At 56.5% G+C, this 21104-nt stretch overlaps 1 long non-coding RNA gene across 2 annotated transcripts in view; it reads right to left on the reverse strand.

Annotated features, from left to right (window-relative positions):
- The window catches only part of LOC149744729 (uncharacterized), a 35200-nt gene extending 25760 nt beyond the window's left edge, over positions 1–9440 (reverse strand). Inside the window, exon 1 of one of the 2 annotated variants that reach the window (XR_016388809.1) lies at positions 699–9440. This is a non-coding gene — a long non-coding RNA (uncharacterized LOC149744729). The remainder of the gene's footprint in view (positions 1–698) is intronic. The other variant, XR_016388810.1, reaches the window with a different exon arrangement.
- Positions 9441–21104: the final 11664 nt, after the last annotated feature.

The raw sequence follows: 21104 nt of genomic DNA on the forward strand, positions 1-21104 counted from the left end.
GGGTGCTCCCTAATGTGTAGGTCAGCTTTTTTTTTTTTTTGCTGCACCACGTGGCATGCAGATCTTAGTTCCCTGACCAGAGATCGAACCCGCACCACCTGCAGTGGAAGATCAGAGTCTTAACCACTGGACCGCCAGGGAAATCCCAACGTGGGTCAGCTTTGAAAAGGAGCTTCGCTCAGGAGAGTGGCCGTCGCTGTGGCACTTGGGGCGCCGTGGCCAGTGCAAGGTGGCGGTGGTGGATGGTATGTGTCTGGGCAGGCGGCCTAGACGCCCCCACCCCCCCCGCCGCCACAAACAGCACCGGCGGTCCTTCACAGCCCCCTACCTGAGAGGCCCAGCTTGTCTCTGGGTCATGGGGCCGGGGCAGTGGCAGGAAACCCCATGTAGTACGCATCCTACATCCTACGCACGGCTCTACTATACACCTTAGGTCTCTTTACGATAATTGCCTAAGGTAGTTATTACCATTGCAATCAGAGTGTTAATCAGGGTTCTTTTGGTTGCAAGTGAAGAAAATCAACTCAAACGGGCTTAACGAGAGAGTAAGAGAGAGAAGGAAGGGGGGAAGGGGGAAGGGGGGAAAGGAGGCGTCCACATAGATCCACCCCACAATTCGTAGCTGCTGTGCGGTTTCCCATATTGTGCATATACCATCAGTTATTCTCCTTTTGATAGAAATCTGAATTGTTACCAACCTGACGGAAGGCCGCGTGTGTGGACCTTTGCACAGCAGGGCAGATACTCCTCCCGGGCTGCTTCTCACAGCGGGCATCTTGGACAGAGGGGAGCACGCGTGCGGATCCTGTAACTTGGTGGGTGCGCCAGTGCCCACCGGTAGCTCTGCACCGTGAGGCTTTCACCCCAGGGCTCTCTCCCCACATCCTTGGTGATGTCCGAGTTTGCTTATCAGCCTGTGCCGACCTGGTGGGCCCGTGGCATCTTGTCCATTTGCTCCTGCTGCTTTGCTCTCGTGTGTGTCTGACGGCTGGGGGCACTGCGCACGTCACCTCTTGGCGTCCTTTTCCGCATTGCGATTTGTTTGCCTTTTTCTTACTGATTTGTACAGCCTTCTTACATAGTGGATGTTAACCCTCTGTCCTGGCTGACTGGTTACTGACATTTTCTCAGTTGATCATCTCACTTCCAGCCCTGTTGACGGGGGTTTGTGCGTTTGTTTTGCCCTGTGTTTGGCCTTTGGGAGCGTTTCACGCTCACGTAATCAGATGTGTCATTCTTTCCCTCTGTCATTTCTTGTTTCTGTATTAGGAATCCCCACTCTTAGGCTACATTCTTGGCCTCCTGCTTCAGACTGGCCTGCCATTCTCTCTAGGTTGACTCGCCCGCATCCCATTCTCTCTCGCCCTTCATGGAAAGCCAGGTGGCCATTCTCTTCCCCCTGCTCCACAAGAGCAAACTCCAAGCACCCCGTCCAGGACCCTCCACCCTCCCGTCCACTTCTCTGACCCACCTTGGGGTCCACCTCTCACTTTGCTCCTCTCTGGAGCCTCAGAGCCCAGCCTGGTCGCCCCTCCCTGACCTGACAGCAAAGCTCAACACACCTGCTCACCAGCACCGCCCAGCCCGGGCCAGGGGTCAGCATGCAAGGTCATTATTTCTCCAGAAGGGAGTCATCGGGTCGTCCAGATGATTCGGGAATGATCTAGAATCACCTGTGGCTTTGCCTCGGGTCTGCCCTGCTGGTGCCTCCTTCCTGCCTTCTCAGCCCGAACTCCCCCGTGTCTGTCCCGCTGCCCGTGATGGAGCACTTCACCTACGGACCAGGCTTGTCACAAGCTTGTCACAGGAGTCCAGAGAAGCATGCCGTGCGAGCTCCTGCAGCGGGCTCTGTGGTCCTCTCCTCCCCAGCTGGCCAGCGGCAGGGGGCGTAGGGAGCTCGGTCGGCCTTGCAAATATCTCCACGGATGGAGCAGCTGTAGGAAAAAGGTCGCTGTCAATGAACCACATCCCTCCGGGACGGCTCCCAGGCCGGGACCTGGCAGCCTCCTCGTTGCTCCTGGCTCCCGGGAGCATGCCCGGAGCTCCTGGTGCCCGTGCCAGGGTGGCCTGCGTGGCCAGGAGCAGCTGTTTCCCTCCATGCCCTCTGTGGGCTCCGGAAGACCCCGCCCTGCAGGTGGCAGGCAGGGGGCCCCTGCAGCCATGGCCAGTCTGGCCCTCACCTTCCCCTCCTGTTTTCATTGGCAAAGGGCCCCAGCCGATGTGGTGGGGAGCCCCCTCTCAGGTGCGCCGGCGGGTGCCTGGTTCCCAGCTGCTTGGCAGCCTGCTCAGGTCAGCGCACATTTCTGCAGCATCCACTGTATCTTCTTGGTTCCCTTGGGAGATCTTGCCGAGTGCCTGCTTTTATTTCTTCTGTGACCCCTGACCCTTGCTTCTGTTTTGCCGAGTGCCTGCTATATGCTGGGTTCTCTCCTACGGGCTGGGGATGCAGCCTTGAGCAAAGATGTCACTTTGTGTCCTCCCGGAAGCCGGCAACAAGACGAGCTAGAAATGCAAGGAACACTGGGGGACCCCTCTGCAGTAAGTGGGAAGGGGGCCTGAGCAAGCAGGGGGCGGCTCCAGCCCACAGAGGAGTCTGTGGGAGGGCCAGCAGGGGCCTCGGCCAGGCCAGCGGTGCAGCTGGAGGCCGTCGGCTGACGGCACTTCTTGTGGCAGCGTCTCTGGAAGGGGCATTGCCTGAGCAGCACACCCCACCCCGGCTGCCACGGCGAGATGGTGTGCAGCTGATATCCTCCCAGGTTGCAGGGGGCAGACAGCATACCAGCCGCATCCTCCTTCTGGTATAGAGGCCGGTGCCAGCGTCTGGAAGGAAGAAGGCACCCCTCCTCCCTCCTTTGCTCCCTGCTGCTAAGGACAGGGATGTGGTGGTGAACCATCTCGAGCCTCGTGGCAAGACAAACGCCCTAGGGGTGGCCAGAGAGGAGCCGGGGCCCAGCGACTGCCGAGCAGAGTCTCCACGCCAGCCCTGCACAGCCTCCCTCCAGACCAGGTGCAGGAGAGGTGGATGCTGTCTGTTTAAGCCACTGGTGTTACAAGTGACAGACCCGATATCCTAAATATAGGGATCACATTCTTTTTTTTTTTTAATTTAATTAATTAATTTATTTATGGCTGCGTTGGGTCTTTGTTGTTGGGTCTTCATTGCTGCACGTGGGCTTTCTCTAGTTGCGGTCAGCGGGGGCCACTCTCCGTTGTGGTGCATGGGCTTCTCACTGCGGTGGCCTCTCCCGTTGCAGAGCTCAGGCTCCAGGCATGCAGGCTTCAGTAGTTGTGGCTCGCAGGCTCTAGAGTGCAGGCTCAGTAGTTGTGGCGCATAGGCCCAGTTGCTCCGCGGCATGTGGGATCTTCCTGGACCAGGGCTCGAACCTGTGTCCCCTGCATTTGCAGGTGGATTCTCAACCACTGTGCCACCAGGGAAGTCCCAGGGATCCCATTCTTTTTGTCCACAACAGGACTCTGTCCAACAGACAGTGGCTGGAAAAGATCCCATCAGCCCCCAAGCCCCAGCCCTTAGCACAGAAGCTTAGTTGAGGGGAGGGAGGACGAGGGTGGAACTCCTTTGGGGCACACGATGACGTTTTCTATTGGTAAAATATACATAATGTAAAATTTGCCACTTTAACCGTTGTAAGTGTTTAGTTCAGTGGCATTAAGTACATTCATGTTGTCGTGCAGCCATCACCACCATCATCTCCAGAACTTTCTCATCTTGCCAAGCTGAAACTCTGCCCGCGTTAAGCCCTCACTCCCACCCCTCCCCCAGCCCCTGTGACCCACCCTTCTACTTCCTGTCTCTGGATTGGACTCTAGGGACCTCCTATGAGTGGGATCATACTGTGTTTGTCCTTCCATGTCTTGCTTATTTCAGTAACGTCCTCAGGGTTCATCCATGTTCTAGCAGGTGTCCGTCTCCTTCCTTTTTAAGGCTGAGTAATATTCCGTTGTGTGGATGGACCCTATTTTGTCGTCCATTCATGTGTCAGTGACACTTGGGTGGTTTCTGTCTTCGGCTGACTGATGCTGCGGTGAACACGGGTGCACAAGTATCTCTTTGAGTCCCTGCTCTCTTTTCTTTTGGGTATATTTATACCTGTAAGTGGAATCACTATATAACAGGTTAATTCTACACATGACCTTTTAACTCATTTTTAACTTACTTGGAGCCTGAGTCCTAACAGGGCCGGGTCCCTCCCACACCAGCTGGGAGGTGGTCAGTCCTGTCCTCTGGGGCCGAGCCGGGCCAGAGCCCTGGGCACCATGGCCCAGGAGGCCTGAGGCGTGTGGCTTTCTTGGGCCGGGGTCCGAGGCTGATGGCATTCTTTCGGCCCCGTCTCCAGGGCTGGGGGGCTTGGCATGGGGACCCCTAAGAAACGCTTTTCCCCATGACGGTGTAGCTGCCATCAGGAGGGCCACCCGGAAGGGTCGGTGACCCGGGGCCGAGATGCAGCTCCAGCCTCTAGCTCTCCAGAGGCCGAGCGGTCAGGGCCAGTGTGGCTGCCGCAAACCACCCCAAGCTGGACGCCCTTCAGGCGGACCCGGGGACTCCTCGGGAACGAGGGCGCTAGGCCTCCCCTCCTGAGTCATGGGAAGGGCACGGGCTGAGCCCAGAGGCCCCGGTCTTCCTCCTGGGGCCTCACCTGGCTCCCAGGTGAGTCCCACCTGCCAGACCCTGGGTGGGGGCTCTCTTTGGGGGTAAAGCCCCTGCCGCGTCCCCCAGAGGAGGGGGAGACACGCGGGTGGGCAGGGAGGGGCCGGGGGAGCCCTCAGGCAGGACCCCCAACTGACTGCTGGGAGGCTGCTCTCAGAGGAAGTTGCGAAATCTTCCTTGGGACTAATTTGGGTTTTGGTTCGGGGCCAACCAGGCCTCTCTTTATGGCTCTGAGAACGTTCCCGGCGGTAGACATTCCTTCCGTGACGTGGCTTCATGAACACTAGACTCCCGGGTTCCTCACCCCTTCCTGGGGGGCCGCCTGCTCAGCCTCTCCGAAAGCCTTCGCACTGGGGAGGGAACGATTGCCAACACACGGGACAAAGGGCTGATTCCCCTCCTGTACCAGTAACGGTCTCGTCACGGGGCGCTCGGTCAGGGGGGCCTGGTCCCAAGCCCTCTTCGCGGTGGCTCCCCGGGTGCTCATGGAGGAGGAGGCCTGGGGTGCCGCGTGGGCAGCAGAGCCAGAGCTGGACCCCGAGGGAAGCAGTGCCCTGGCCTCCCTGTGCTGCCCTCACGTCAGTCCTAATGACCGACAGGCGGTAACAAATGGCGGAAAACAGACCAAGGACACAGACGATGCACAGAAGGAAAGAACGCCAAATGGGTACCCCTGCATTCAAGGGAAACAGCGAGGCCCAGTTGGGACATGCCGGACTGGCTCATGTCTTAATGGTTTCCAGGGAGTCCGCGGCTAGGGAGCCTGGGGCAGGTGCCCCGCGTGGCGGGCGGGCGTGGTGGGTGTGGCGATGGTATAACCTTTCTGGAATGCCGAGACGCCTGCCACTAGGCAGGGCCCGCCAAATGCCCTTAAACGCCAGCAGTGTCACCCCAGTCCTCCCACCTTAGAATCTCCCCGAAGAGCCTGCTCAGAGGCGCGCGCAGCAGAGATGAACGGATAAAGCATTGCTTACGCAGGTGAAAAATACACAAATTAAAAGGAAATTGTGGGCAGGCTGCTGGGGAGCCATGCAAAGGGATGCTTTGGAGGCAATTTTTGTTACACGGGAAAATGCTCATGATATAACGTTACACGAAAAGACCAGGATACACAACTGTGTGTGTTTAGGGAAAGAGGGTACGTGATTGCTTGCGAGCCAGGCATTGAGCGGGTGAACGGGGCGCCTCCCTGAGGACTAAGGCACCAGGTACCAGGGCCGGGAGACCCGCTTCCCTGCCTTGTGAACGGCTGAGATCTCTGTCGTGTACATGTATTATTATTATTATGATGATGATTTTGCGCGGCATGTGCGACCTTAGTTCCCCAACCAGGGCTGGAACCCATGCCCCTGTAGTGGAAGCGTGGAGTCTTAACCACTGGACCGCCAGGGAAGTCCCTACATGAATTATTTTAAAAGTTTCTGTACTGAAATAATTCCAAACCTACAGAAAATTATTAAGAGTAAAAAAAAAAAGAACTTCCGGGGCTCCCCTGGTGGCGCAGTGGTTAAGAATCAGCCTGCCAATGCAGGGGGCACGGGTTCGAGCCCTGGTCTGGGAAGATCCCACATGCCGCAGAGCAACTAAGCCCATGCGCCACAACTACTGAGCCTGCGAGCCACAACTGCTGAGCCTGTGTGCCACAACTACTGAGGCCCGTGCGCCTAGAGCCCGTGCTCCACAACAAGAGAAGCCACGGCAGTGAGAAGCCCTCACACTGCAGTGAAGAGTAGCCCCTGTCTGCCTCAACTGGAGGAAGCCAGTGTGCAGCAATGAAGACCCATTGCAGCCAAAAAAAAAAAAACACTTCCGTGACACCCTTCACCTTGGGTCACCGTGGTCAGCGTTTGATCACGTTTGTTTTCTCGCTCACACTTTGTGCTAATGTGGGTTATACGATGCTGCACGTTGTGCTTTACGTTATATGCATCATACGTGATGATTACACGCAGCCATGTATCACGTGTGCACGCTTACCGAGGTGTTTTTGTGAGCCACTCGCTGGTAAACTGCAGACCGCATGTCCTTCACCCTGATGACTTCAGGGCGATCCCCTAGGGTCCTGAGATCAAGGGCGTTCTCTTCCCCACAGCACAGTGATGGAATTCACAAAGTTAGCGCAAATAAGCCTGGTATACAGTCCATATTCAGACTTTGTCACCGGCCCAATAACGGCCTTTAAAGCCCTTCGCCCCACTCCCATCTCCCACCCAAACCAGGGTCACATCTATTTCACTTCCTTTAATCCTGGAAGCGGTTCTCAGCCTTTCTTCGTTTTCCATGACTATAGACAGTTGCTTTGTATAAAGTCTGTCTTCGGGTCTGTCTGGTGTTTTCTGGTGATTAGATTCACGCCGTGTGTCTCAGGGACATCGCCGCAGCGACCCCGCAGGGGAGTGAGCCTGAGCTAGGAGGCTGAGCGTCCTTGCCTGCAGTAAAAATCCTTGTACTACTGTCGTTTGTACACGTGCAAATGTCCCTGCAGGATAAATTCCTGGGAGGGAGTTTTTAGGTCAAAAGGCACATGCATGAAAAAAATGGGACTTCCCTGGCGGTCTGGTGGTTAGGATTTGGTGCTTCCACTGCAGCGGGCACGTGTCTGATCCCTGGTCGGGGAACTAAGATTCCACATGCCACCTGGCGCGGCCAAAAAAAAAAAGTGCACTCCCACCAGCAATGTGTGAGGGCTTGTGCCTCACACCGACACCAGCAGTGCCATCGCTGCCAACCCAGAGGTGAGAAATGGAGTTGGACTGTACTTTCAATGTGCACTTCTATTTTGAATAAAACTAAACATCTTTTCAAAAGCTTGAGACTCAGTTGTATTTCCTGTTCTGTGGGCTCTCTGGTCACATTCGTGCTCACTTTTCTGTTGCAATTTTTGTTTGTCTCATTGGCTTGTGGAAACTCTTTACTATTACGGGAAGGTGAGTCTCGAACAGAAGGACGCAAGGATGGCAGCAGAGGGGGAACGTTCTTCCCTGAGGCTGCCCGTGAGTTGTTTCCTAAATCTCTGGCCAGACAGGTTCTTGCCACTTATTCTTTTGCTTTTGTGAGCCAAGTACGTCCCCTGCTTGTTTTGTTTTGGCTTCATTCACCAGAGTGGAGTTCAGTGATTTAATGAACTGTGATGTGTCTGCCTTCTCCCCCCCACAAGGTAGAGGTCCCAGGAAGGGTCTGAGGGGGTGTTCTCCCTCCTGAACTCCCTGCTTCCTCTGCTGCCCCCTGATTCCCAGGTCCCAGGTACCTGGAGACCCTGCCAAGCGTCTGCAGCTTCCTGTGTCCCATCCCCTCGTCCTGGCCGGGGCTGCTGCTCTCTTTACTTAGGAGGTGGTGGCAGGGCCTGGGCTCAGAGATTGTTTGTGCTTCCGGCTCTGGGAATGTGGATGGCGGGTGCCCCTTGATGACTGTACCCCAGAATCTCAGGGTCAGAGCCCATGGGCCTCAGGGAGCCTGGGGCTGGCTGCCTCTGTGGATGGGGAGGAGATGCAGTGGCCAGAGGTTGGCTTTCGCGGGGGAGGACTGGCCGCCCCTTAAAGGCTTCGTGGGAAAGCTTGGTGCTGGCTTGGAGGAGGCGTGACTCTTCGCGGGAACCACCCCGCCTTACGTGGCCACTGCGTAGCCCATCCAGGCCTCCCCTGAGCGCTTTCTCTGTGACACCCCTCCCCTGGGGAAGTGCAGAACTCACCCATCAGCCCCAGCGTGGGGCGGCCAGCAGCCAAGGCCTGGTGGGAGTGGGCGGGTCAGTATCCTGATGGCCAGTGGGCTGGTGACTGGGGGCTCCTGCAGGCGGGGGAGCCCACCGGGGCCCCTTCCCTTCCCTTCCCTTCTACTCACCTACAGTTTTCCGGATCCCCTCCACCCAAGCCACCCGCCCTCAGAACCTGTCTCAGGCTAGGGGACCGCAGAGCCAAAGGAGCTCGCGCAGGAGCCCTGGTTCTCCCCCTACCCGCCCGAGCCACGAGGTGTAATCCGATACTCCTGACCTGTAAATTCCGCAGAATCGGAATCAGCCCCTTCTTGCTCGTTGCTGGCCCCCAGCCCTGGTAGGAGGCACCTGGTGGGTGGTGTTGGGCTGGGGCTCCTGCAGAGAAGGCGGCGGGGGTGGGGGGTGGGGCCCTGGGGGACTGAGGCCTTTCCCCAGGTGAGCTGGCCACAGGAGTCGGGCGGCCGTTCTGCAGGGCTGAGTTCTGTCTGCAGCAATCCTGCCAAACCGGCTGGAACCTGTCTGGCTGGGTGCAAGGCCCCTGGGACCTCGGTCCTCCCACTCAGGGGCAGTGGCATCAGACAAGGCCCACAGAGGCATTTCCACTGCTGGGCCCCTCCCTGGACAGAGCCCCCCTCCAGATCTGCCTGGGGGCCATACCCTGGGACGGTCTAGTTCTTCTACAAGCCCGGAATGGACTCTAGAGTTTGCTGGTGGGCACTGAACACATCCAGTACGCTGGACGCCAGGCTGGGGATGAGGACACAGTGATGGGCAGCAGGATGTCATGGGGTTTCTGGCCTCCTAGGGCAGCCCAGCCTGGATCGTGTGTCCCGTTCCCAAAGCCTCCAGTGCTGGGCAGGGAATGAGTGGGCAGCTTCGAGGGCCGAGGACAGAGGGGCAGGTGTGGGGGCAGGTGGGAAGGTGGCTCAAAGAGGGCGGCCCGCAAAGACTAGTTTGGGCCCAGCGGAGGCGAGTGCCAAGGCCCTGAGGCAGCAAAGAGCAGGCATTTTGAGAGCCCAAAGGGAGGCCGGAGGGGAGAGAAGTGAGGCGGGGGGGGGGGGGGAGCGGAGAGTGGGGGGGTGCAGGTGGAGCCTGGGGGCCCACCAGGAGTTCTTCTGGGTGTGCTGTGAGCGGAAGCGGATGGGGAGCCAGGCTGTGACTGTCCTTGAGACGCAGGCCCTGGGAGGGGTGTGGGCATGAACAGGCCTCACACAGCTGCCCTCTGCCCACTTCACAGTCGAGGAAACTGAGGCTTGGAGACAGGAGGGAATTTCCCCGGTTCCCCCAGCAGCCCCCTGCAGCCCCCTGATGCCAGGCTGTTCTCTACCTCCCCCCAACGTCTTGATGCGGGCCTCATGTGGCCAGGGCATCTGTGTCCCCAAGGAGGGGGACGAAGGAGGGAGGGGTTTACCCACACGAGCCCCGGCCTGCAGCCCTGCCCCGCCGTGTTCCGTGTTCTCATGGCTTGGCTTGTTCAGTGTGCTGTCCGTGCTGGCCAGGAAGCAAGAACAAGCAAGGACAGGGGACCGGCCGGGCCGCGGAGCCGACCAGCAGATAAAGGAGTGCCCTCGGAGGCGCCCTCCTCTGCTGATCAAGGTCCGACCCCACTCACGAGGCCAGGTGACAGGTCCTTGGGTCTGACCTCACCTCCTCCCGGTACTCTCTTGTATGGGGCTTCCTGACCCCTTCGGCCTCCAGGCTCCCAACTGGAATGAGAGGATCCTTAGAGATCCTTCCAGCAAGCAGGGGCTGAAGCCCGGCCAGTGGCTCCTGGCCCCTCGCCCGTCAGCCCCGCGGGGTGCCTCCCACCGAGGCCCCGTCTGCACTGGCCTCTGCCCCGGCAGCTGGGCTTCCGTGGGGCTGGGACCCCTGTCGTGGCCCCCGGGGCTGGTGCGTCCTACCCCAGGGAGAAGGCCGAGAGCAAGGGTCTCTTTCACTAAGGAAGCTCCTGTCCCCTCCAGGCCTCAGTTTCCCCTGCAGTGAGGGGTGGATGAGGGGTCTGGGAGGCTGGGATGCATTCCCAGAATCCCTTGGAGTCCCGGGACCGCCCACGCCCTTTGTCCCGCGATCCTGAGAAAGGCCAGGCTGATGAGGCTGTGGGTGGGAGGAGGGGCCTGGCCGCTCAGCTGCGCTGTCGGGGCCCCGGAGGTGGGGGGGCAGCGGCCTGGGCTCCGGGCCGCCAGGGCACCACCCTCCCGGCATTTCAGCGATGCCGCGACGCGCCGGCCACAGAGGGCGGCCACAGTCTTATTTTGCAAGGTTTCCCGGAAAGAATGCCAAGTGGTGTAGGAGGGGAGGCGTGGCTGCCCTGGGCCCACCCCCAGCTGGGTCCGTCTGAAGCTCGCTCCTGAGCAGCGCTTTTGTACCTTCTCCCTGGAGGATGGGACCCGCTGGCGTCGTTTCTGGGCTCATCCCATCTGGCGGGTGGGGGGCACGGTGCAGGACCGCTTCCCTCCCTGCCACCTCCAGCCCGGCCTCTCCCCTAGGCCTAGGGATGCAGTTCAGACTCCGTGCCTAAAATTCCACCCTCGAGGCACAGTTCTTGCCAGATAAGGCATCACCTTGGGTGAAAAATGTAGGTTTCCCTACTGTGAAATGCAAGCAGGAGGGAATCGAAACGGGCTCAAGGAAACCGGCCGCTTTGCTCCGACGCCTGGCTGCGAACACCCAGAAAAAGCTGCTGCAAACAAGCAAGCCTGACAGATGGAGCTGGTCCAGGCCCAGGGCTGCCTTGCCCAAGGAGGGCCCTGAAGGGTGCTCCCATGGGTTAGGGGAGCGGGGACCCCAGATGAGTTAGGGGGGTGTCCCGGGGCCTTCCGTCGGCTTCTGGTGCCATGAAGTATGGGTGTGGGGTAAACGGAAGCCCTGAGTGCCCCCGCCCCCCGTGGGACCTCAGCCACCTTTGCCCCACTGAGCACCGTCTTTCAAAGGGCGTCACTGTGGTCCTCCTCTCAGAGCTGCTGGGAGCAGGGGGCCGAAGCCGGAGCCAGGGCCGGGCACACGCTTGGTGCTCAGTAAACGCTGGTGACGCCATAAGTTGCACGTGGCCCCCAAGCCCGTTTGACCCCCGAGCCCTTTTCCATGGGGCGCGCCCAACGGTGCTTGGCAGTGGGATGACCCCCTTGCAAGAGGGTGAACTCCCCGTCGGCGGGTGAGGCAGGTCACCAGGGTCTGGCTGGAATGGCCTCTGGTGGCGGAGGGGGAGGCTGCAGTGGCTGGGGACCCAGGCAGGGCCATGGGAGCCTGGTGGGCCCCTTCCCACACGGTCCAATCCCACCACGCTCAGAAAATATCCACACTTCCTCTGAGGGCTGCCCCTGGTCTGGGCCTGCTGGGAAGGCAGCCAAAGACCTGGCAGGTGGGGCTCACGGCGGGGCTGTTAAGTAGCATCCCTGTCGCTGTGACACTGGGGTCAGGAGGAAAGCAGGAACTTGGGAGAGACGTTCAGGAATCCTTTTTCTTTTTCCTTAGTGTTAGACCCATCTGTTCTTTAGTATGTCAGCAACCATTATCTCCCTTCAGTGCCCGGAGACTCATTCTCTGCCTCTTTCTATATATATATATAATTTATTTATTTAATTGGTTGCACTGCGTCTTAGTTGTGGCAGGTGGGCTCCTTAGTTGTGGCAGGCGAACTCTTAGTTGCGGCATGCACGTGGGATCTAGTTCCCTGACCAAGGATCGAACCCAGGCCCCCTGCATTGGGAGCGCGGAGTCTTACCCACTGAGCCACCAGGGAAGTCCCCAGTATACATATATATATATATATATATTTTTTTTTTAAATAGTTTTTATTTTTTTTAATTTTCAAAAAAATTTAAAAATTTTTTATTTTGTTTATTTTTGCCTGCGTTGGGTCTTCGTTGCTGCACGCGGGCTTTCTCTAGTTGCGGCAAGCGGGGGCTACTCTTCGTTGCAGTGTGCGGGCTTCTCATTGCAGTGGCTTCTCTTGTTGTGGAGCACGGGCTCTAGGTACGCGGGCTGCAGTCGTTGCGGCCCGTGGACTCTAGAGCGCAGGCTCAGTAGTTGTGGCGCATGGGCTTGGTTGCTCCGAGGTATGTGGGATCTTCCCGGACCAGGGGTCGACCCTGTGTCCCCTGAATTGGCAGGCAGGTTCTTATCCACTGCACCACCAGGGAAGTCCTATATATATATATCTTTTCTCATTTTTTTTATTGTGGTGAAATATACACAATATAAAATTTACCATCTTAGCCATTTTTATTATTTTTTATTTTTTCTTAGCCACTTTTAAGTGTACAGTTCAGTGGCCTTAATAAACACGTCCACATCATCGTGCAACCGTCAGCCCCATCCACCTCCAGAACTTTTTCCTCCTCTGAAACTGGAACTCTGCACCCATTACAACTCCCCCGTCACCACTCCTCCCCAGCCCCTGGCACCCACCATTCTGCTTTCTGTCTCTCTGGGTTGGGCTCCTCTAGGAACCGCATGTGAGTGGGATCATACAGTATGTGTCTTTATGTGACAGGGGAAGCCCTATATTTTAAAAATATATTGATTAGCACTAAAAAAATTATGAAACCTTTCAGACATCCATAACAAACATCGACGTTCTCACCCCTTGGACTTAACAAATGGTCTTCTCTCCAAAACTAAATTAGACTACACATCAGAGATGAGTTGATAAGCAAAATGTATTCCATCCATATAATGGAAAATCATTCAGCCTTAAAAAGAAAGGAAGCACTGACACATGCTACAACGTGGATGAACGTTGAACACATTATACTAAGTGAAAGAAGCCAGTCACAGAAGGCCACACAGCACGTGATTCCACATGTGCGAATGTCTGGCATAGGCAAATCCATCGAGACAGAAAGCACATGAGCAGCGTCTGGGCGTGGGGGGTGTGGAGAGTCTGAGCAATGACCGCTTAATGGGTCCAGGCTTTCCTTTTGGGGTGAAGAAAATGCTGTAAATTTCGATCAGGGTGAGAGGTGCGCAAATCTGTGAACAGAATTAGAGGAGTGAATTCTGTCACGTGTGACTTATACCTCAGTGAAGACACGTGTTAGTTTGCTGGGGCTGCTGTAACAAAGCCCCACACGCTGCGTGGCTTCAACACCGCAACCTCCTGTCCCCCGTCTGGAGGCCGGAGCCCATCCAGGTGTCGCAGGGCTGGTCCTGCTGTGGCTGTGACGGGAGGAGCCTCCCCAGCCTCGCCCCCGGGACTGCAGACGGCCGTCTTTTCTGACGCGTGTCTGTCTCTGTGTCCAAATTTCCCCTTTTTAAAAGGGCACCTGTTATGTTGGATTAGGGCGCCACCTTAATGACCTCGTTTTAACCTCATGAGCCCTGTAAAGACCCCGTCTCCAAGTAAGGAGACATTATCATCCTTTCCGGCACGTGGTTATTGACACAGAGTCCAGGAGGATTGAGGGCTGGGACACCCGGAGGAACCGGCCCGGGGTCCTGGTCGAGGCCCTCACGAACTGTGCAACTTGGGGAAGTCACGTCCTGACAGAGGAAGGCTGTTGGCCCCTGGCAAGAGGCCAAGTTGGCAGCATCTTCTCCGTCCAGCCCAGCCCAGCCGAGCCCAGCGTCCGCCCGCGGATTGCCGAGTGAACACGTGTGGAATAAGCGTCTCATGGCTCATGGTATAAATCTTCCCTCATTGATGACAGTCAGTCACTGGACCGCTCTCCAGGCCAGGCCCCCTGCTCAGTGCTTTACTCCCGACCCTCCCTGCGGGACCCTATTGTCCAGGAGTGGGCTCACCCCTCCCCCCAGAGGTGGGGACCCAGCCTGGCAGGGGTGGTGCCTCCCCAAGGCCGCTGCTCAAAGGAGCAGCAAGATTGAAGCCAGGCTCCAGAGCCTGTGCTTCTTTTTTCAGAGTTACTCATTTTAAAATCTCGTAACTTCCACACCGTAAAGCGCATAGATCTGGTGTGTAGCTCACACGCGCGGGGCACCCAGATGGGGACCCAGCGCCTTCTTTGAGCTCTGTCCTTGCTGTTGGTTCACCAGCATTTATCCTGACTCCTCCCTTTGCAGGTGAGGAAGTGACACCTACGGGGTCACAGCAAGAGCAGGACAGTGCTGGGACTCAAGCCCCGTGTTCTCTGGGGCCACCATGTGCTCCGTCTGGGCAGGATCTGGGCTCACCGTGATGCCGAGAGCTGTCTGCTAGGGGCTGTGCTGGCTGTGAGTCCCGGCTCCCTGTGCACTAGCTCTGCGAAAGGGGGCAGGCGTCCCTAGGCCTCCACTTCCCCGTCTGCAGAAGGGGCATGATGACAGCACGTCCTCCTCAGGGGTGTCAGAAGGGCTAGAACATGCGTGCGTTGGGGAAGTGTTACACACATGATTTTATTTAATTAATTAATTATTTATTTTTTTGCGGTACGCGGGCCTCTCACTGTTGCGGCCTCTCCCGTTGCGGAACACAGGCTCCGGACGCGCAGGCTCAGTGGCCATGGTTCACGGGCCCAGCCGCTCCGCGGCATGTGGGATCTTCCCAGACCTGGACAGGAACCCGTGTCCCCTGCATCAGCAGGCGGACTCTCAACCACTGCGCCACCAGGGAAGCCCACACACATGATTTTATAACACGGGTTATTTTTTATTTATTTATTATTTTTATTTTTTTAAATAAATTTATTTAGTATTTTATTTTTGGCTGCGTTGGGTCTTTGTCATTGAGTCTCCGTTGCTGCGCGCGGGCTTTCTCTGGTTGCGGCAAGCGGGGGCTACTCTTCGTTCCGGTGCGTGGTCTTCTCATTGCAGTGGCCTCTCTTGTTGCGGAGCACGGGCTCTAGGCACGCGGGCTTCAGTAGTTGTGGCACACGGGCTCAGTAGTTGTGGCACGTGGGCTCAGTAGCTGTGGCCCACGGGCTTAGTTGCTCCGCGGCATGTGGGATCTTCCTGGACCAGGGCTCGAACCCGCGTCCCCTGCATTGACAGGCGGATTCTTAACCGCTGCGCCACCAGGGAAGCCCCACGGATTGTTTTTTACCCTCATTATAAAGTCTCAGCGTGTGGTGGAAAGATCAGATAATGATCTTTATTCCTGGAGCTGCCCAGACAGTCTTGGTTGGGGGGGCCTTCCCCCAGCACCTCCCCGGCTGCCCTCTCGGCCTGGATGGTCCGACGGCCTCCACCTTCACCTCCGGGTGGGGTCAGGAAGGAATCCTGGGAGGTGGCTCACAATGAGCCGCATTCTTCGGAGAGGCTGCCCCGTCCACAGTCCACCCCGCTGATGTAAGCCTGGGGCGCAGCCAAGCACACGCAGGGGGCAGGTCTGCAGCCCCGTGACCCAGGGAGCCACACGCATGCCCAGGGCTCGGGCTGCCAGGTGGCCCAGCTGAGGCCACCGCGGGTACGACTCCCAGCTGTGCCTCTTTCCTTGACTGCGTGACTCTGAGCTTCAGGCTCCCCATCCTGAACCGCAGGCCAGTCCCCTGGAGAGGCCACACCTGAGGTCAGCCCCGAGGTTGGGCAGGGCAGGAAGCGGAGGCCTGAGGCTGAGGGGAGAGCTGTCATGTGGGAGGTGTGCCCTCAACCTCACCAGCTGCTGGCTCTGGGACCAGCCGGGCCCCTCCAGGCCAGGCCCGCTGCACACCCTAGGCACCTGGGCCAGTGACCTCCCACCCCTCCCGCTCCCTCAGAGCCAGGACCCCTCCCTTCAGGCCGTTGGGGGTGGTGACAGCGTGCCCTGCTCCCCTGGGCCATCCGGTCACTCCAGGAGCCTCCGAGCCTCTCCCACGGCCCAGGCAGTTTTAGAAGGAAACTTGGGGAGGGGGTGTTGTACAGAAGGAAGCAAGTTGCACAACAGCTCCGTCCGCACAGAGCAGACCGTCCGGTACGGGAGGCATGAGATTTCAGAGTGAGGTGCCGACCCATGAGGGTGAGAAGGGCCCCGGGAGCACGTTCCAGGCAGAGAGAGGGGTGGGGCAGAGGTCCTGGGGGAGGGAGTGTCGGGTGTTTGGGGGGGGGCAGACAGCAGGCCTCTACCCACCGCTGAGGACAGGGCTTACCTGTCCCGTTCTTAGGGCCTTGGGGGCCCCTCCACTAGTGATGTACGGCTATGCCATCCGCTTTTTTTAGAGAGGACGTTCTTCCTAAGATGGAACCAAAGCCTCTCCCCTCGACGTGAAAGCTCAGCCTCTCTTCTAGGCCCCCTGGACCCAGAGCAAGCTGGCCCCTGCGGCCACCTCCTCACCAGCTCCAAGGTGACCATCGTGGTGGGGAAGTGAATGGAACACCCGGTGACCTAAAGCACCTGCCCATGAACCCAAGACAAGCAGATGGGCCTGTTGTATCAGCCTCGGACGCAGTGAGAGGAGCCAAACTCTGGAAGAGCAACTGGACCCAGGGCAGCGAGGGGAGGCTGGGGAACCGGTCTGAGCGCTCCGTACAGGGACTGGAGGGCTTTCAGTCAGCCTGTGGGGGAGGGGAAACAGGTGGATGGTACTAGTGAGGGTGTTCAAGTGAGTGCCCAGTAACTGAGAGGAGAGAAGGGAGCTTGGGGATCAAGTGAACCTTTGCTATGCTTATGATCTGTCTCTGTGACTAGAGTATAAGCTCCATGAGGGCAAGGGTTGTGTCTGTCTGGTCCATGCCTGTATCCCCAGGGCCTGGCTACAGTAGGTGCTCAGTACATGTTTGTTGAATGAATGAATGACTCCTGTGGGCTGTGAACCCTGGTGCTACCCAGCTCTCTGAAGGGAATGCCAGTTCTGCTGGGGAATTGCTGTGTGACCTCAGGTCAGGATCTTGCCCTCTCTGGGCTCAGTGTCCTAATCTGTAAAACAGGGGACTGGACCAGAGGGTCTCCAAGGGTCCCTCTGGCCTAAGGCTGTGAGGCTTCCTGCGTCTGTTACTCACCCCAGCTGACCCCCCCATTCACCCATCGCCTCAATCCCCCAACCCTCCCCCAGCCCCCCCAGCTCACCTGTAAACAAATGGCCTTCAGGCAGTACCTTGGTGGGCTGTGGGGGCTGTGTCTTGGATCAAAGACTCTTCGAAGGCCAAAGGCAAGGGCCCCCCAGGAGCCATGCCAAGGCAGGCTGGTGGCTGCAATGTGTGGAGGGGACGCAAAGGAGCGTACTCTGGGGCCTCCAAGCCTGGACTCTGCTGCTGGCCCACCCTTGGCCTTCTCACCCTATGCCTCGGGCTCGGAGCTGGAGGGGGTGCTTGGACCTACGTGCTTCTCACGGGGACTTGCAGGAACCAGGGAATTGAGAAGCTGGTCATGATTGCGACCTCTAACCCCCAAACCCTGACCCCTGACCTCCAGTATCCAACCCTCCCACATACATGCACACATATGTACACTCAGTGGACACGCACACAGTTACAGACACTAACGTACACTCACACAGAGGCACAGACACACCCGAGATGCCCATACATACAATAGACATACAAGCAAACACAACTGAACACAGCAGACACACACACACACACATACATGTGCGCACGTGTACACACATGGTATAAACACACAGGCAGTCCCACAGAAACACAGATATGTAGGCATTGGGGTCAGCCAGCCAGGGCACCTGCCCACAGACACATAAACACAGAGGATCATCTCACACGCATACAACAGAGACACAGATGCGCGCATCTGCACGATGCACCCTCACACTCACGGTTGTGGACCCACGGATGAACGCGCCAATACTCATGTAGGTACATAGCATGGCCATGCCTGTGTACACTCTGAAAGACGGCCAGACCCACCCAGACGTGCACAGACACGGACACCCGAGGGGATGCCGGATCCATCACTCACACGCATGTGCACACACATGCACAGTGACCTGCCCAACAGAGGGTCAGCACCGGCCACCTGGGCCCCGAGCAGACCTCCGTCCCAGCCTGGCCGCGTGCAGGGCCGAGGCCGGGAAAGTGGCAGCCCCCGAGCCCCCACCCCGGGGAGCTGGCAGTCCTCCAGGCCCAGGAGCAGAGGGGGCCAAGGTGGGGCGGCCCCGCTGACGCCCGGGTTGCCTGCCTCTTGGCACCCAAGCCCTCTTCTCCTTGGCTGTGTGACCCTGGAGGCCTTCTCCCCACGGCCGAGTGGGTCCTAGAAATTTGGGTAGCAGCCTGGATTTCGATTTCTTTTGGAGAATGAGAAGATCCGTCGGGACTGGTTCCAGGTCCTGTAGGACATTTCAGAAGGACGGTGGGCACCAGCCCACCTCTCCCCCTTGCCCTGGGGCTGCAGCATTGGGAGTCTGTGCACCCAGACCTTATTCTCCTGCGTGTGTGTGCGTGTACATCCATTCATGTATATGCACACACCTTGTCAGTGATATTTTTACAAAAATGGGCTCATTCAGCAAAAACTGTATGAGACCAGACACAGATTTCCCCTTTAATATATCATGTGTACATTCTTATGCTAAAAAATATCTACCTTCAGGAATTCCCCGGCCGTCCAGTGGTTAGGACTCCGAGCTTTCACCGCCCGGGCCTGGGTTTGATCCCTGGTTGGGAAACTGTCCTGGAAGCCGAGGGGTAGGGCCATAAAAAAAAAGAAAAAAAAAAGGAAATACCTACCTTCTGGCTCTTTAAAATACTACTACATTTTGGAACAATTTAGATTTGCAGCAAAGAGAGCACAAAGGGCTCCTGTCCACGCTTTACCCAGCTTCCCTGAATGTGAATGTCTTACTTAACCATGGCACATGTGCCGAAACTAAAAAATTAACATCAGTGAATTATTATTATTTAAAAAAATATTTACTTATTTATTTGGCTGTGTTGGGTCTTAGTTGCGGTACATGGGCTCTTCGTTGTGGCACGCGGGCTCTCTAGTTGTGGCATGCTGGCTCTAGAGTGCACGGGCTTAGTTGCCCTGCAGCATGTGGGATCTTAGGTCCCCAACCAGGGGTCGAACCCATGTCCCTGGCAGTGGGAGGTAGATTCTTAACCACTGGACCACCAGGGAAGTCCCAACATTAGTAAATTATCGTTAACTAAACTAGGGGCTTTATTAGGATTTTGCAAGTTCTTCCACGACTGTCCTTTTCCTGTTCCAAGACCCTGTCCAGGACCCCATACGGCATTCAGGCCAAGCTGTTACCTTTCCTCCTGTTTTGTGACCTTGACAATTTTGAAGGGCACCGCTCAGGCATCTTGTAGAATGTGGGTCCACTGGGTTTGTCTGATGTTTTTCTCACGATGAGACTGCGGTAACGGTTTTGTGGGGGAGACCCTTCTCAGTGCATCCCATCCGGGTACCTGACGTCCACATGATTTATCACTGCTGGTGTCCAGGGGCGGAGCATCTGCTGGGCTTCTCCACCGTAAACTACTGTTGTCTGCATTCCTGCTCCGTGCTCTGGATGTCAATCGTGAAGTCAAGCCACGCTCGAGGGAAGGGGGAGTATTGTGCGTTACCATGACCTGGTTTCAAATGACAGGGACAACACTCCATTGTATGGATCTGTCATCGTTTGTTGAGCTGGGACCCTAATGTCTTACACTTCTTCTGTTGCTTTTGGTTTTTCCTTTTACAAACAAAGCAGCAAAGAACAACACTGGAGCTCAACCTCACATTCAACAAATATTTTCCAAGCAGCCTCTCTGTGGCAGGCGCGCGGCACACCCGGCAACAGTGTCCGCCTCTCCCTTTCATCTTGTTTTCCTAGAACAAATTCATGGGTTGGGATTGCAGGGTCAAAGATAAGCATATTTTTAAGGCTTTTGATAAGTGTCGCTAAACAAACCTGCAGGAGAGTTGTACCAGTCTGTCTGTCCCCTGGATTGGCTTTCTTTTCTTTTTCAACCTTTATTATTATTATGAAAATAACTCACGTTTTTGAGATAACTGGAAGTTACCGAACATAAGATATTAAAGAATTATTATTTTTTTAGGCGTGATCATGATTTGTGGCTGCTCTAAAAAAATAGTCCTTGGGACTTGCCTGGTGGTCCAGTGGTTAAGGCTCCATGCTCCCAATGCAGGGGACCCAGGTTCGATCCCTGGTCGGGGAACTAGATCCCACATGCATGCCGCAGCTGGGAGTTCTCATGCCTCAACTAAGGAGCCCGCGTGCTGCAACTAAGACCCAGCGCAACCAAATAAATAAATAAATGTTAAAACAAAAATTCTTAAAAAGAAATAGTCCTTATCTTTTAGAGACACACGTTGAGGTATTTTTGTTGTCGTTGTCGTGCAACGTGCTTTATTGCAATATTCATTTTATGGCAGTGGTCTGGAACCAGACCCACCATATCTCCAAGGTATGCCTGTGTATGATCTTTGCACACGTTGAAGTACTTACAGAAGAATGGTATGAGTTTGGGGTCTGCTCTAATGTAATATGGGAGGGGAGGGGAGGGGAGGGGAGGGGAGGGGAGGGGAGGGGAGGGGAGGGGAGGAGGGTGCCTGAAAGGAGGCTCTTCCGGAGCTGGACTGTTGAAGCTGGGGGTGGGGACACCAACCTTCGTCACATGACTCTCTATAAAACGCAAAAGTTTGTTTAAAAAAGTTTACACACGTGATATAAATCAGTAGCTTAGCTGAGAGTCCACGTTCTTGTCCCTCCCAGGGTTAATTTCAACAGCTTGGTGTCTGCGCCTCTAGAACTTCTCTGTGCAAATACTGTGTATGTTGTCTCTGTATCTACTTAAGACAGGAGGGAGCTACCAAGACACACACCATTTTCCTACCAGCTTTTAAACTTCACCTTACGTTGCAGACGGCTGGCCGCTTCAACCCTCTCATTCTTTACTAGCTTCGCGGTGCTCCCCTGT

Source organism: Delphinapterus leucas, chromosome 19, assembly GCF_059928025.1.
Source record: "Delphinapterus leucas isolate spDelLeu-1000000601 "Yukka" chromosome 19, BTC_Dleu_Yukka2, whole genome shotgun sequence".
In the NCBI taxonomy this organism is placed as follows: domain Eukaryota; kingdom Metazoa; phylum Chordata; class Mammalia; order Artiodactyla; family Monodontidae; genus Delphinapterus; species Delphinapterus leucas.